The sequence below is a fragment of the Mus caroli genome, unplaced genomic scaffold, assembly GCF_978045245.1.
Source record: "Mus caroli unplaced genomic scaffold, Mus_caroli_1 scaffold_9, whole genome shotgun sequence".
NCBI classification, from domain to species: Eukaryota; Metazoa; Chordata; class Mammalia; order Rodentia; family Muridae; genus Mus; species Mus caroli.
In genome coordinates this window covers 11,050,432-11,065,889 of record NW_028227264.1, presented here as the reverse complement: position 1 = coordinate 11,065,889, position 15,458 = coordinate 11,050,432, and positions in this window count along the sequence as shown.

Genomic DNA, 15,458 nt, shown 5'->3' with positions numbered 1-15,458 from the left:
ATTTCTTTTTTGAACTACCTTTCCAACACTTCCTATTTATTTGATTTAAAGATGGTTATTGTAACGCTCCATACACTCTTTTCTCTAATGCTTTGGCAAACACACCACACATACACACACACACACAGAAACACAGACACAGACACAGACACACACACACACACACACACACACACACACACACACACACACAGACACGCGCTCATTGAATGTATCATGCCTTTTCAGCCCAAAGCTGGTTTACCTTCAAGTTCTTAGTCTGTAGAGACGGCTCGAACAGAAAGGTCATAGCTGAGCCACTTAGAAATGACAGAAGATTACTGCTTACACTTAAAGAGCTGAGATGGCCAAGATGAGGGTACCAGGGCAACCTCAGACTCAAATGGCACCCTTTTCATTCTTTTTCATGGAAGGAGTGAAAGGTCTGCCCCACGCATGAGAACACCACCCTTATGATTCAGCCACCTTTTACAGGTTCTATGTCCTAACATAACACTGGGCTTTAGGTGTTGAGAGTTTGGGAGAAGCGGGGAGATAAATATCTAGGCCACATCGTACTCTTGTTTCAAGAACAACATACTTTTACTTTCAATACAATAATATTAACTTGGAAAAATAAAATTAATGTGTATGCTGGATAGTGTTATGTCAACCCGCCACAAGAGTGAGTTATCTGAAAGGAGGGAACCTTAGTTGAGAAAACGCCTCCATAAGATCCAGCTGTAAGGAGTTTTCTTACTTGATGGGGGAGGAGTCAGCCTATTGTAGGTGGTGCCACCCTAGGGCTGGTGGTTCCGAGTTGTATAAGAAGGCAGACTGAGCAGGTCATGAGGAGCAAGACAGTAAGCTGCACCCCTTCATGGCCTCTGCATCAGCTCCTGTCCTGCTTCACTTCCTATCCTGACTTCCGTTGTGACAGAATACAAGGTGGAAGTGTGAGCCAAATCAACTCTTTCCTCGCCACCACGTTTCTTTAGGTCAGCGTGCTTCATCATAGCAGCAGTAACCCTAACTGAGACAATGTGAGAAAGGCAGGAAAATGGTAAGTTCTAATTTAAAAAAAAATTATGACCACTGAAAAAGATAGTGTGTTTCCCTCGCTTCTGTCTTTCTTCTCTCCTGTTCCTTTTCCTTTCCCTCCAGCCCCTTTTAATCTCTCTCTTCCTCTCTCTCTTCTTCTCTCTCTTCCTTTCTCTCTGCCCCCCCCCCTTGCACACATAAGAATATTGTATGTATTCTTTGCCAATTTCTTACATATACAATGGGTGGCTCAGGTTAGCCCTGCACTCATTGTATAGTCTTGACTGGCCTCAAATTGATGATAGTTCTTTTGCCTTAGACTCTCTTGTGCTAAGATTTCAAGCAAGAACAGGCATGCCTGGCTTTTCATTGTAATTTTAATAGATAAGTCCTATGCTTACATCTTTGCATTCTTCATATTCTGACATCAGTTATCAACTCCTCATGACACAGATGTGTGTATCAGCATACATGCATATGTGAATGTGTCTTCTTGTTATTACATTGGGTTGAACTTTGAAAATTCTATTCCGTGGCTATTAACATGATAGAGCTCTTCTCCTGTAGATGCCATCCAGTTCAAGTCCAGCTCTGATAAAGAAGTTGAGGGTCCAGGTATTGAGAGGGGGTCAAGCAGAGCCATGCAATTGCATGTCTTAGTAAATAGCAAACTGGGCTTAGATCCAGCAGCCCATTCCCAGCCAAATGCACATTTTACTGCCCAGTGTTGCCCCTACTCTATAAAAAAGTACTGTGTTTGCAGAGTTGCTTTGAAATTCCCCTTCCTATAAGGAGGAAGACTCTTTTGTGCCAACTGCTGTGTGCCTGGACTTTATCATCCATTGTCCCAGTAGGGTGTTGTGGCTCCTTTTATAGCTTTGCTTTATAACTTCTTTAAAAGGAAATGCTGAGCAAGATTCATGACTCTTCTACTCAGATAAAGAGCAGCCAGTTAATAATTTACTAAAAAACAAATTTCACAACCATATGGATTTTGCCCTATCAAATTCCATTTTCCAACTACATATATGCTAAAAATTTAAGAGTGTAAACAGCGGGTGTTTTTAAAAATCAGCTCTCCAAAGAGTTATAAAACAATAAAGGAAATGAAATATGTTAGCCTTGAAGGTGACGCGATGAAGACCTTTGGTCATAGGCATAGACAGACATACTTTCTTACTTATGTCTTACTTAGCTCATGTGGCAGGTCTCTTCCAGCAACCTTCTAATGAGGACATTTCAGCTTCTCTTGTGAATGTTCAATGTTCCTTGGGAACCACCCAAGTTTGTTCCAATACTCATTCCTTTCTGTCCAAGTTGATGCTCTGCCACACTGAAGTTGTGTTCCGGTGTTTTTAGATGCTTCCATTATCGTTTCCTTCTGCCTACACCATCAGCCCCAGTCTATGGCTATTTTTACCCATCAGTCTCTGGTGTCATCTCCCATGGCTTCTGGAACCATATAGTCAGTGGAACAATGAAAGTTTAGACACGACGAAAAATATCTTAATATTAATAAGGTAGAGGATTTCCAGGCCTGGGGTTCTGGATTTGTTGGTTTGCGGGGGGGGGGGGGGTCAGGGGGGGCATTTTGCTATGCCTCTTGGGTCTTGTTTTGGGGACTTGGTGACTCTCTGGCGCCACACACTGGTATGTCAATCACTGACAAAATCCGCTCTACTTCCCATGAGTCTTTGCTGCAGATAATCTCCCAAACTTCAGAGGAGATGCAAGGATATGAGTCTCTAAGAAGCAGATCCTATTCTGACACATAGAACTAATCTAGGCCATTTTTCCCCTTCTCTTAGATGAATTTTTTTTAATGATCTGGTGATTAGTAATCGTTATAAATATCTTGTGCATTGACTGCAGAGCTGTTTATAGATTCTCAAATGATTTCTTGGTTGAGTTATTAAAATCTTTTGTAGCTTTACTTTGCTTATCTGACAAATTTTAGAGAGATGCTTAGATGGGCCAAGTGATAATCATTTAAAGGTCTATCTCCTGATACTTAGAATCTGAGCCTGTGGTAAATTATACAACAAAAGAAAATTAAGATTAGCAATCAGATGGTTTTAAAATAGGGAGTTGGCCTGAGAATATCCACCAGGGCTTAATATTGCTACTCTCATTGTCTCAAAGGTGAGGATGTTTTCTTGTCCTCAGAACCAACTTATTGATGATAATATTATTCCTTTTACAATCCTATGAGTGACTGCCTGTAAATTACAAGCTGTGTCTCAAGCTCTTGATACATAATCTCCCACCCTCTCTCACTCTCCCTCCTTTTCTTTTCCCTCTTTTCTTCTTTCATCCTATTGCATCCAGTTTCATCCTATTTCATCCAGTGCAGTCCAAGCTGCTTTTTCTCCTCCAGCCTACCTCCCACATGCTGAGGCAGCGTGTGTGTGTGCCACCACATCCAGCTTGTGTGTCAACTTCTGCTTTTGTTCCTTCCAGGGTACTATTAGAGTCTTAGCCAATAGCTCCCTTTATTCCTTTCCTTTCTCTGGGTATCAGTTTTTCTTGGCCCTATGAGTCTATGCTGCATAGAAACATAGCATTTTCTGATGCCTTTGCTTCCAGCATTTTCAGCTTCCCGCTGATCTGTATAATGGTAATGTCTTCTCTGCTCTTCAGAATATGATAACTTATCATTTTCTTCCCATGTCCATTACTTCTGGCCACAAGTAACTCTGTAAGTGGTGGAAATGGAAGAGGCCCATTTTAAATTTCTGTCAGATAAGTGCTCTCCCAGAATGCTCACAGCCTTCTTTTCTGAGAGCTCTAGTTTCACATAGTTGTATTCATTTTTACTTAAGGTCCAAACATACTTTCTCAACCATCTGCACTCCCATAGCATTGGTACTGGTCTCTAGCTTTCTCCTTCTCGGGTTTTTGTTTTGTTTTGATGTGGGAGACAAAAGGAAGATAATGAGTCTTATCAAGGCACTCAACAGTTTATTTCCTAAGTTTCTCTGAAACTATAACCCTTTCAAAGTGTTTTCAATATTTGTATAATTTAACTAATGCCCTGCTCTACGAGTGAATAAATCTGCAATGGAATATAATTTGAGCCCAGAAAGAATGAAATTCTGTCAGTTGCAACAGAATGGATTTTGGAAGTGGGAGACAAAATTTTAAATGAACTATGCCAAACACTACATGTTCACACCAATGTGTAGACACTGCAAAAGATGACCTTGTAATACGAAGACAGTACAATAGTGATTATTAGAAGGTAGAGGCACAGATAAGAAAGACAAGGAGCTTCAGAGACTAGTAAAACATGCCCAGGAAGAAGAAATATGTTCAAACATTGTTTAGCACAGCAAGGTTAGTCCACAACAAACTATATGAGTTTTATGAAGATCTAGAAGAGTGGAGCTCTTAGGTTCCAAACACAATGAAATGAGCAACACACAAAGATCCAAATGCTTGCTATAGCTGGAATGGGAATGTTCACCTTAGAATCTATATCTCAGTACTTGGTCCACAGCTGGTGCTGCAGTTTGGGTAGGTTGAGGAGGTGTGGCATGCCAGAAGAAGTAAGTTACTGGCAGCAGACTTTTGACGTTTCAAAGTCATGTTCCATTCCCACTCTGTTCTCCAGCCTCATGTTTTTAATTTACTGCTGCCCTGTTGCCTCATCATGATGGTGATGGGCCCTTACCCTTCTGGAACCACCAACCCAAAGGACTTACAGTCCTTCTGTAAGTTGCCTGGGTCATTGTGCATTATTATAGCAATAGAAAAATAACTAATATATTTCTAGTACATAGTGTAGACATGTATTTTGTATTGAATAGCATATTGTATTCAGTAAATATATACAGCTATTATCTGTCAGATAGAGTAAAAATAAGTTTAAACAATGAGATTTTTTTTAAAGCTGTGGGCTAGAGAGATGGTTCTGTGGTTAAGAAAGTTTATTGCTCTTATAAAGGGCCTGTATTTAGTTCCCAGCACCCACATGGTGGCCCACAGCTGATTGGAACTACAGTTCTAGGGTACTCAATATTCTTCTCTGATATGTGTGAGCTCCAGCAATGCACATATATATGCTGGCAAAATACTCAAGCACAAAAAAATAAATAAAACCAAAAGAAAGAAAGAGAGAGAGAAAGAAAGAGAGAAAGAGAGAAAGAAAGAAAGAAAGAAAGAAAGAAAGAAAGAAAGAAAGAAAGAAAGAAAGAAAAAAGAAAAGTGGTAACTATTAAAAAGGCATCAAATAACCATCTTTCATTACTGGATTGGCTAGTGTTCACCATGTCATCATCTCTGGCTCATTACTTAGTTCTATCTTGATCCTCAGGCAATTATAACCATGGGCCTTTCCCACCAGTCATCCAAGACACATGTGGAACAAGCAAATTTGCTAACATCAGCCAGTTGTAACAGTGGACCTGGCTCCTGGACAAAGGAGAATTGTCATTTAGTTAGGTCAAGACCACATATGCTACAGAACATTGTCTCTTCTGTTGTCTAAACAGATTTCCCAGCATTGCAACTTAATTCATCTTTCATGGGTATCATGCTTTATTTGTTCACTATTATTGCTGGAATAATCATTTTTATTTTGCCCTAATGCACCAAAAGCACTGTTCATAGATTACAAGAAGTGAGTACATATGTATGTATGCATATGTATATATCTATATGTACATATATATATGAGTATATATATATATGCGTATGTATCATTGACTTCTTTTTTTTTGAAGAACATGTAGCATACTTATTAGTAAGGTAAATACTAAAAACAACACAGGCAAAACAGGGTTTTATATATAATACAAGAAGGTAATACTGTAGAGGGTGACCAGGTAGGAGCAGGACAGCAGTGATGACATCATGAAAATGATGCTGTATAGTTGACAGTCTCTGCCTGTTTCATGCAAAGACATTTGACATGATCTTAACTACCTTTTACTTCCTTTATTAATGATGGATAGAGGGAACAAATGACTAGAGACAAATATTTTATTTGAAATAAGAGGTTATAAATGACTATTATAATACCCTTTTGAAAATTTTACTCTAAAAGTTATTCGTGAAGATTGGGGCTAAGTTGAATCTAAATTATTCTAACTACAAACTACAAAATCAAGACAATATGAAGTGAATTGTTTCAGGTGTTGACAAAAATACTCATCAACTTATGCTTTACACAGAAAAATTATTGTTTAGAATTGATCAATGATGCATTCTCAGACAAGCGATGCTCACAGATATCTCATTTAAGCATTAGATACATAAGCAAAGGGCATTCCAATCAGTCCCTCCTGTGTAGATGATGCTGGGTACTCAGAGAAGAGCAAAGGAAGACATTCCTTGCATATTAAGAGAAGATGCCAAGGTTTTGTTTATTGCAAGGTGAATGTGTTTTCTAGCTGGAAAAAGGCCATGCAAAGTAGGCACTTTTGTACAGTTCCAGGCAGAACTGGCACTTGGGAGATGGGTAGAATTTCACCAGATTGAGAAGGTGCTAAGCATGAGTCACTGGTGCCTCAGGGCCATGGAAAAGCAAGTCACCGAGTCTGGGTAGGAAAGCAAGTATTATGTTATTGGAATGCATGGTTACTTAAAGTGGTACAGTAAACGAAGTCGAAATCGAGCTATAGACAGCTAACCCGTGGAAGATGGTAGTTGACATTCTGCGGGAGTGAGAGCTCCTAATGGCTATGTTTTTAGGTATGGATAAGGGTAACATGGAGATGCTAAAATGTAGGCAGGAAAACAAGCTGCAGGCTGTTCAATAAGACACCAGTGGTTGAAATAGAAATAAAATTCCAACCTTGAAAAACATTATTGAAAACTGATTATAACACTGACTCTTGATTGAATGTGTGGTAGAAACATATAATGGTCTCCCAATATCTTTTCTCTCATCTGATTTGTTGGCTAGAGCTGTTCTACCAAGGTGTCTAGGTAACTGAAACAACAGAATCTATAAATACAAGCCTAAGGTGGCAGCAAGGTTGGTTCCTTCTAAAGGCTGGAAGGAAGAACCTATGTCTTACCTGTGGTGGTTTGAATATGCTTGGCCCAGGGAGTTGCACCATTAGGAGGTGTGGCCTTGTTGCAGTAGGTGTGGACTTGTTGGAGGAAGTGTGTCACTGTGGCAGTGGGCTTTGAGACCCTCCTCCTAGCCTTATGGGAGTCAGTCTTCTGTTTTCCTTTGGAACAAGATGTAGAACTCTCCGCTTCTCTTGGGCCATGCCTGCCTGGAAGCTATCATTCTCCTGTAATAGACTGAATCTCTGAACCTGTAAGCCAGCCCCAATTAATTAAATGTTGTATTTAATAGGAGTTGCCTTGGGCTGGAGAGATGGCTCAGCAGTTAAGAGCACTGACTGCTCTGCCAGAGGTCCTGAGTTCAAATACCAACAACCACATGGTGGCTCACAACCATCTGTAATGAGACATGATGTCCTCTCTTCCAGTGTGTCTTAAGACAGCTACAGTGTAATTATATATAATAAATAAATAAATTTTTAAACATCATCATCAACAACAACAACAACAACAACAAAAGTTGTCTTGATCATGGTGTCTTTTCACAGCAATGGAAACCCTAAGACAGTACTTTTTTCCTAGCTTTGGAAATAAACCTGTAAGTGCCTTGGTTGTCATTAGTCTAGCCTCTGCTCCTGTCTTCATGTGATGCTCACTCTGTGTGTCTTCTTTCCATAAGGATGCCAGTCATGTTGGGTTATGAGTCTACCCTACTGCAATACAGCATCATCTTAAGTAATTATAGCTGTGACAAATTATCAAATAAGGTCACTTTTGGGGAGCCATTGGAACTTCACAATAACATCTTGAGGTACACCTTTCAGTCCACAGTGCTTGACCTATGTGACAGATTCCTGGTTTGAGCTCTGCCTATGTCCACTCAGAATTGAGGTTTGTTTTTTCAGTTAGGACCACAGGGATGAATGAACACTAGTAAGACCAAGGTAAAAGTTGTGTGTGGTACCTTTTTGGGCAAACCATCCTTAAGGAACAGTGTACTGCCACAAATTTTCATCTCTACCTGCACTCATTGGCCAGCATCTATCCATGTAGTCACAGCTAAGAACTTGAGCCTCCATCTTGGGCGATCCACTTTTATGTCTCCCTTTCTCAAGGAATTGGGTTGTCAATTGGGCGTATGTTAGCCTTAACTCTTACAAAGTTGGGGGGGGGTGTTGAAGATGACAGGGGTCTGTTTATACACTGGGTAAGAGATCAAAGGCTGACCCAGACATTCTGAACTGTACCTTACTGGTTGACTCTAGCATATGGGTCATATGGGTGTGTGTTTTGTTTTGTTTTGTACAATGCTTTGGTTTGGGAAATGTTTTGACCCTTCTGAACCTTCTGATTGCCTTTGTGGTGTTTTGGGGGGATGGGCCCTTAAGAGGTGCTGTGGTAGTTTGAATAAGAATGCCTCCTATAGGCTCAGATGTTTCAATACTTGGTCTTGTTTGGGTAGGTTTTGGAGATGTGGCCTCGCTGGAGGAAGTATGTCACCAGAGGTGGGCTTTGAGAGTTTAAAGACTCTCCCATCTTCCACAGTTTGTCCCCTTTACTTCAGGCTTGTGGTTCAAGATGTGAGCCCTCAGCTTCTGCTCTAGCCACCAAGTCTGCAGTCTGCTGTTTCTACTGTGCCACAATGGATTCAAAACCCTCTGGAACCACACGCCAAATAAACTTTTCCTTTTATAATGTGCTTTGGCCATGGTGCTTCATCCCAGCAAATGAAATGGAAATACTATAGATAGTTAGGGAATACACACTATTAATGGCTTTCACAAGGATGAGTGTTGGTTACTACAGGAGAGAGTGCCATGTTTCTTCTATGTGTCTGTCTGCCTTTGTTGTCTACCATATTGTGAAATAGTCTGAGACTCTTACGAGAAGCTGATATCTGATCTTTGTCTTCCAGCCTCCAGAACATGTCCTAATCGTCTGTAATTTTACTAGTTACCAGTGTCAGATGTTTTAGTATAGTGTTGGAAATTGAACCAAAACATACAGTATTTTAAAAATCTGAGTTATAATAATTTTACTGAAGAATAAATAGAATATTCTCTAGCTTTTATAGATTAGTTGGTGTCCTACTACTTAAACTTACACAAGTAACTTTCTTAGGATACATACTGGGTCTCTGAAGAAGTGTCATTTAAGGCATTGCATTTTCTATTTTTATTTTTTGGTTAAATTTATTTTTAAGTGATTCAGAAAAGGACCAAATATCAATGGGATATTGTGTGATATCTTCATGCACAGGTACATTTTGTAATCAGGGTAAACATAGCTATCTCAAATGCCTACTACTTCCTTAGGGTGAAAACATGCAAAATCCTTTAAGTATTTGTTTAACACTTAACACTTAAGAAGCTGAAAGGATTCGTGGCAGGGATGTTCTACACTTTCAGAGCTCTTTTTTGTTTCTTTGTTTGTTTGCTTTTGTTTTTTGAGACAGGGTTTCTCTGTGTAGCCCTGGCTGTCCTGGAACTCATTCTGTAGACCAGGCTGGCTTCGAACTCTGAAATCCACCTGCCTCTGCCCCCCAAGTGCTGGTCAGAGCTCTTTTAGCGTAACAGTCCAGTCCCAAGTTCTATATATTCCACTTTTTGAAGTAAAACTATGATTTCTGTGACTCTCCTGGGCAGTGTCCAGCTGGCACCACTTTCACTCTAGAATGCATCATGAGATCTCTCTGGTAATGTCATTACCATCCCCCCTACTGAGCTTATAAAGGTATATATTCTAACAGCAAGTCTTCCCTGGACACATTTCTGGTGGTATATAACCCCCGCCTTAACCATGTCTCCAGGTATGCTGTAGCTTAAGAGACATGCACACTGCCATCCTAACACGACAGGCAGAATGTAAGAATGCTACAGAGCATTCTTACATTCTGCAAAGCTTTGCAGGGAGGAAGCAACACATCCAGCGCATGTCATCCAGCCAGACATCCAGATGGGCTACTGAGAGCAGGAAGTCCATGTCCTAAGTCTCCAGGAGGGATTGTAAGGTGGCATGGACCTGGGTTTAGATGTGTGTATGTGTAGCACTTCCAGCAGAGTGGGACACACTGGCTGACGCAGGGTCAGCACCAGAAGAGTGGGGGATGTTACCAATCCCCAGGAAAGCACCCAGTGACTCACAACTAGCCCACACACTGCTTTTCCTGAAGCTTTGCAGCAGTCCTCCAAGGAGTTGTTAGCCTTTAGAAATCTCATGCCTTCATAGAGTTCTCTATAGAAAACAGTCCATTTGTAGGTCTGCAAGTCTGTTCTAGACAGTGCAAGCAACCTAAGTAACAAACAAACAAACAAACACAAAACAAACAAAAACAAAGCAAAACAAAAAACCATTCTCTGTAACTTGAAAACCAGTTTGTGTGGTTGGGAGTAAGGTAAGGCTCATGTGGTATGTCAAGGGGCCACCCCAAAGTAAGCTCTGATATGAGACAAACTCAAAGCAGGTTCTGATGTGATAAAGAACTGACCTCAAAGTGGCCCCAATGTGTTAACAAATCAACCCTAAGCTGTGAGTCATGATAGTGCAAAGTTAGTGCCTACTAGGACAATGCAAAAGAGAGAAAAGACAAGAAGACCCCCCCCCCAAAAAAAAAAGAAGAAAAGGGAAAGGCTGCCCCAGGCTCCGTGCTGTACAGCTCCTGATTCAGGACACATCGAGCCTCTGCTTTGATCCCCATCAGCAAAGGGGCATCCGACTGGCTGTAACTTGGGCTCCAGCAGTTATGGAGTTTCTGGCACTGTTCCTGAGCTCACACATGCTGCTGACTGATGCTCTCAAGGACCTTCTGGAACTCCCCAAAGTGTCATGCTCTCTGCTTGCCACAGCTGAAGAACTGAGCTTGCTCCTGAAGTGCTCTCATGAGAGAGGGTTCCCCATCGAAGCCTGCAGCACTTCCTGCCCGTGGTAGCTGCTTGACAAGATGCATGTTTACAAATGAGACTACCATAATCTTTCCACTAGCACAGTATTGTAGGGGATGTTTGTGTGAATAAACTGAGCGTATTTGAAAGGCTTGTGTGGAGTTCCTAACTGCTGAGCACCTAACAGCCCACTGGCATGATCTTCACAGTACATCAAATTGTTCATTTGGCCCGTAGCTGGGGAAAAAAACGTCTTACTGCTTAGTGGAAATAAATCAGACTAATTAAATACACTGGCCCTTCATTTTGTATTAGTGTCTTTTATAAACATTGTATTTAGCTTCAATTGTAGGAAAAGAGTTCCATTTTGTTTTGGTCTACTTTTTCTTCATCTTTTCCAGTTGACCACCAGGGCAAACAGAGTCTTTTTGGCATCTCAATTCAAATGAACATGCATGAGCAAGTACACATGGGGTCTGAAGAGATGGCTTGGTTCTTAAGAGCTCATACTGCTCTTAGAGAAGACCTGAGTTCAGTCCCCATTATCCATGCTGGGCAGCTCACAAGTTCTTGTATCTCCAGCTCCAGAGGATCTGGTGCCCTCTCTGACCTCCATGGGTACTCATGCACATATACACACATGCTTACAAAATGAAATTAAACAAGTGTACATGCTTATAAAAGCATGGCTTCTTAGTTGGTGTTAAGCTCCAAATAACCTTAAAGAGTGGCTTTCCCATTTAAAAGTGCAGACCTTGTACAGAGTATCTTCATAGTAGTTAAAATTGGGAGCTACTACAGATCTCAAACTGTGGTAAAATTTGACCTAGACATGAAATATCCATATGATGTGGTATTGTGTAAGGGATGCGATTAATTGTAATGTTTTTTAAAATGAGTTCTTAGATATTTCAAATTAGAGAAAATTTCAATTAAAGTTAATAGGAAGGTGGTGGCTCATGACTTTAATCCCAGCTCTTTGGGAGGCAGATGCAAGTGGATTTTGGTGAGGCTGAGGCCAGTCTGGTGTACAGAGCAAGTTCTAGAAGAACTAGGACTATACAGAGAAACAGTGACGTGAAAAACCTAAAAATAATTAAAAATAGATAAGTAAATTTCCAAGGACCAGTCTGGGCTCGGAGAGAGGTTCTCAGAGAAGGGGTGTCTGGGAGCGGTGAAAAAACGACTCAAAGTCAAAACATGGGTTACCAGATGACAACGACGACGACAGCCTATGTACTGCTCGAGAGAACGTTCTAGATTGTGCCCTATGTTTTGCTCAAGACAGCTTTCTCTTGCTATTCTAAAAACTCTATGGATAGCTTACTTCTTGCAGATCAAAAGCCCACTTTTTAATTTACATATCAATGTAGTCATTATTCCATTTGATTATCCCAGAGATCAGCATCCCATGACTCCAGCCCCTTGATTCTTAGAAAGAGACAGCAAACACACATTTTTTTTTTTAACATTGCAAAAGAATTCAAAGGTCTGCTTGCCTTTGTTAAGCACAGAAGATAAGTTAGCTGGGTGGGACATGCCCTGAAATGACCATTCCAATGTTGCCTGGACCTAAATCTGCTCTGCCCCAGGCTGTCCTTCAATTCTCAGAAATCTGCCTGCCTTTGTACTTTCCTGTCTTTTATCTTTCTGACAACCTGGCTCATAGTGCAGCTCTCTCTGTTCCTTTAGATCTGTGAAGCTCCTTATATAATTCATATTGCGTCCTTATATTTTGCATAGTTTGAAAAATTATATACTTGCGAACTCATATTTTTTAGAGTTCTTTCCCACAGCCTTGAGGGCTGTCCTAAAGATCTCAGCAGTTACTCTTTTACAGAGACATTAGCCACACCCTTGATTCCTGGACTTGTGCTGTCTCTCATTATCATGGAGTCATTAGCCTCAGCTGAGAGAACATTCATCAGAGGAGGAATATGAAAATACATACATTATTGTACAAACAAGGCTCACACACCAGCAACCACCTCTTGAAGGCCCACACCCTGCTGCCTGTGTGACGTCATTCTGTCCCTTACATGGCTAAGCCAGACTCCGCAATAAATAAATAAAGTTAATGTTTAGGATGCAAATTTTTACATAGATTATATGTCACATCCAGTTGCCTTTTGGCTTTGTAAAGGCTGACAGGGAGAAACAAGACCATTCCTTCTCTTTTTTTCTGGGTGGGGATAATGTTATAGTTTATGTTTTGATAATTTTAATATTGTAAGTATGTTATTTTTATAATGAAGGAAAAAGATGTAACTCAAAGGTTTCAAATTTCCCATTGGCAGTTTTCTTTGGGCAAACACTATGATATTCTGTTGCTTTGAACCTCTTTTAATAGGGTTGTTATTATTACCTTGCAACTTGCTAATGTACAGCATAATCCTTGCCTGAGCTTCTGTTTTATGAGGACATCAGTTTCCAATTTTTAAGACATTTGATCACTGTTACCATCGAGAGGAATTCTGCTGTGTGCAAGCCTCCTGACTTTTACCTTTGTGGTATCGATAAATGTGAAGTGGGTAGATAACTTGTTCAAATATATATATATATATATATATATATATATATATATATATATAACCCCAACCCTGCTAGAAAATGCTTATTTAATGTCAATGCAGAACTCATTGGTTATTGTAAGGGCCTTGTGAAGGTTTGTATACGCTTGGCCAAGGGAATGGCACTGTTGGGAGATATGGCTTTGTTGGAGTAGGTGTGGCCATGTGGGAGTGGGCTTTAATACCCAGTCCTAGATGCCTGGGAGTACTCTGCTAGCATCCTTTAGATGAAGATGCAGAACTTCCAGCCCCCCCTGCACCATGCCTGCCTGGATGCTGCCATGTTCCTGCCATGATGATAATAGACTGAACCTCTGAACCCTGTAAGTCAGCCCCAATTAAATGTTGTCCTTATAAGACTTGCCTTGGTCTGTTCACAGCAGTAAAACCCTAACTGAGACAGGCCTGTTGCTGGATCTTCTTCCTTCTTCAGGAATGTGGTGATGTGTCAGCCAATGATTTCCCCTCACACACACATACACACGCACACACACACACACATGAATGAAGAGCTAGTACACACACACACACACACACACATGAATGAAGAGCTAGTACCAGGTTTTAGACGTACTTACCTCAGAAAACCTTCAGCCTCGAATCGAAAGCGCTCACGTGACTGGAAGCATGGTTCTGCAGTCTTCGCTGCGCACTCAGCGTGTTTTCAGCGTGTTCGGCATGATCGGCGCGCTTACTCAGTTATAAATGCCAAGAGGGCAGGGGCTTTCCTCCTTTCACCTCTCTAGCTGTACAGCGGTGTGTAGAAAGGAAGAATGAGACACGGCAGACATTTCTTCCGCACATTGACCCTGGGACTCTTGAAATCCAGTGTGGAATCATTTAGGTACAAATACATAATCTGTTTCATAGAAGGAACAGCATTTTGAGTGAAGTTTAAAGTCCATGCCATATTGTCCTTGATACATTGAAAATACAATTAATATTCAGATTACTATCACCCCACAGAGAATACCTGTCAGTCATGACTAAGATGCTAAGACATGGACTAAAAAGCAAATGAGAGGGCTGGCTTAGTGATTAAGAGTACTGACTGCTCTTCCAGATGATCCAAGTTCAATTCCCAGAACCCACACAGCAGCTCACAACTGTCCATCGTAACTCCAGTGCCAGGGGGCCCAATACCCTCACAGACATAAACGCAAGCAAAACATGAAATAAGAAATTTTAAAATATTTTAAAAAGCAAAATGAAACCCATTGAACATGTTATGACACTATGATCAAGAATCAAGAATCTGGGATTGACATTCTTAATGAAGCACAATTTCAGCCCAGATTTATATAAAATGTTTCATTATTAAAAACACACAATCATCTCACACTAAGATAATCAATCAAGATAATGAAATCAAGTCTGTTAAAATAGTCTCAAAACACCCCTCTGGGGATTGGCAGGGAGAGCAACAGAACACTTGATGTCATAGTATTTATTCAAAAATTCTCCATGGTAAACTGTTAAATAGCTTCATAAAACAATACTTTATAATTTTGGGAATGGGGAGAAATCTTGTTAACTACTTTCTAAAATGTAAAGTAGGAGGGTTGTATTAAACTTTGAAATATCACATCACTTTATAAAACTTCATTAGGCCAAGTGAGAGGGCTTCAGTAAATTCATTTTTTCTTGTAATTATATGAACATTCATTAAGGACACACACACGCAAATAGACCCTATTTAAACATGAGTATGAATGTCTAAATTCTGAGTGAAGAATGTTTTATGCTAGTAATATCATCTTGTGATTTCAGTTTCTTTCAGCATAATTATGTCAATTAAAAAGACCTAGTGGCTCTCTTCCCTAGTGGAGTGGAAAAACCTACAAGCCGGATTTGTTTGCTTCTCTTTACCTCTGAGACTATGCTTTCCCCTAGACCTTCCCACCACACCCTCTGACTCAGAGACTATTTGAAGGGGACACCTGTTTTGAATGGATCCACAGGAAATACT